Source organism: Castor canadensis, chromosome 1, assembly GCF_047511655.1.
Source record: "Castor canadensis chromosome 1, mCasCan1.hap1v2, whole genome shotgun sequence".
Classification (NCBI taxonomy): Eukaryota; Metazoa; Chordata; class Mammalia; order Rodentia; family Castoridae; genus Castor; species Castor canadensis.
Genome location: NC_133386.1, coordinates 29,240,210 through 29,242,588, shown reverse-complemented (window position 1 = coordinate 29,242,588; position 2,379 = coordinate 29,240,210). Strand labels below are relative to the sequence as shown.

The 2,379-nt window shown below is 39.6% G+C and overlaps 1 long non-coding RNA gene across 1 annotated transcript; it reads right to left on the bottom strand.

Annotated features, from left to right (window-relative positions):
• Positions 1-312: 312 nt before the first annotated feature.
• On the bottom strand, positions 313-2,080 carry LOC141420692 (uncharacterized). The gene is made up of 3 exons (XR_012445220.1): positions 1,993-2,080; positions 1,839-1,908; positions 313-481 (listed from the first exon to the last, which is right to left on the bottom strand). It is a non-coding gene; the product is annotated as an uncharacterized lncRNA (long non-coding RNA).
• Positions 2,081-2,379: the final 299 nt, after the last annotated feature.

Genomic DNA, 2,379 nt, shown 5'->3' with positions numbered 1-2,379 from the left:
CTTTTGGGGGAAATATCACACAAAAAGGGTTTTTTTTCTTTCAATCATCTCAGGAGGCTCAGAAGATGGGAAATCAGCCATGCCAGAGCAATTTTTAAATTTCCCTGAATGAAATAGAAGTGGGTATTCCTGGAGTAACAGGCTGAATTTTGTTTCTCAAGTATTGTTTGAATTCACCACACAAATACCTGGTGTCAGGTGGGTGCCTGTGTAATGGGAGTTCAAGATGGAACTTCTAGAGGGTCTGAGATTTACAAATTTCTCAGCTGTGCATTTTAGTCAAGATCAATGAGGTATAAGAGGTAATGGAAACAAGGTTTCATCGACGTTTATTTGACACAGGTGCATTGCATGAACACATCAGGAGTTATGTGGTCCAGACTCTGTCTTAGGCTAGATTCGGTCCAAACTGCAAATACGTGGAGGGTCAGGATCATTTTGTGGTTCACCAGATGTTGCAAGAAGCATGATGTTTCTGCATCTGTCAGCGAAGACAAGTGTTTTTTTGTTTATTTCCTTCTTTTCAGACCCAACTGGGCACATTAATGTTTGCATCATTCTTATTCAGAGCAATTGATTAGATCAAATAACCACAGCATTTCTTTGCACCAGCCTTAGGTAGTATTCGTTTGATGGAAAGGACTCTGGTAATTTAATTGAATATCTAACACATGCCTCACACTATGACACAGCAAGAGAGCCTGGAGTGGCAGCTGTTGGAGTGACTGCCCTCAAGTCTGACATTTGCAAAGCAGGATTTGATTACAAGTAGCAATTTGGAATTATGGGCAAGAAGATGAAGTGCAGAGACCAGGAAGCAAGAGACTAAAATAACAAGGCGCAGAGCAGAGGGAAGGTCTGCATTACATTCCCATTTCAGGCTATGAGAAGTAGGCAGGGGAACCTGCTGCAAATGCCTTCCTGGCGTGAGGGCAGAAAAGCCACTTTGGGACTTAGTCAACTCAAGATACCCACAAGCACAGGGGCCAACATGTGGATTCCTGTGAAGTATCCAACATCTCAGGGAAACTCCAGCTCAACTACTAGACATTTTCTGAGAAAACCAAATGAGAAACTCTAAGTCTATGGATGCTTATTTTATGTGCCAGTTAGGGAAGTTGTGGATACAAGTCATTGTCTCCTCCCACCGTTCAACCTCAATATTTCAGCTGGAACCAGAGTTCAGCATACTCTGGAGTCTTGTTTTCTTTTATTTTTAAATTTATTTATTTTTATTGTATTTTTTTGGTGGAACCAGGGCTTGAACTCAGGCCATGTACTTACTAGGTGAATGCTGTACCACTAGAGCCCCAGCTCCAGCCCAGCACATAAAGTATATGATTTGACCTATGCATGCACCTAAGAAATCATGGCTGCAATTAAGATAATAAACTTCTCCATCACATCCACAAGTGTCCCTGCACTCCTTTACAAGCTTCTTGCTCTGCCACACACCTTTTTTCTTCATTCTTTTAAATTATTATTTATTTTTACATATATTTCTTCATTCTTTTTCTTATGTGTTATCACAATTTGTTGGTAGTGGTGGTAATAGTTAACTTTTTTTTTTCATATACTCTACATTTCAAGTTTCTCTGGGTTGGAGGTGTGGCTCAAGTGGTAGAGTGCCTGCCTAGCAAGCATGAGGCCCTGAGTTAAACTGCTATATCACCAAAAAACAAAAACAAGTTTCCTGTATAAAGACTTAGTGCCTAGAAAAGATAAATAATAATAATAATAATACAAGTATATAATCATGCATGCACATGAATAATGTTTTATAACTCACAAAGCACTTTCACATATGCTATCTTAATTAATTCTGAGCACAACAGTACCTTCCAATGCTCCTCCTTTTTCTCCCAGTTACCATGAGCCAAGTGTAATGCTAACTTCTCCATGCAACGTCTGTAGAGATGAAAGGAAGAAAGGGAATTAGGAAACATCTCTGGATATATGTAGAGGCCGATAAAGGGTAGACAAGCACCTTACCTGACTCTCCCTGAGGGGCTCCAGGTAGGATGGCTGCTTTGTTATCTGGTATTGGGTAAGCAAGAGCCTCTTAAGACCTCTGTTTGCTCAGATCCAAAATTAGATTAGCCCACACCTGCCCTGACTCCCACAGAGTTACTGTGAGAATCAAATTAGACAATGTGTGCGAAAATCCTTCCCTAGTTTGCCAAATGTGAAATAAATATTTTTATTAATTTTTTTCTGATTTTTACTTTTTTCCAATATCTGTAGTGTCCACTTCAACAGAAGCATCAATCTGTTGAAAAGTAGGAAGACAAACATTTTTTAGAGCTGTGGGGACCTGTTCTAATAGTTTCTGGGCCATTTTACTTTTCTGATAATCAAAGCATATAGCCGTTTGTCTAG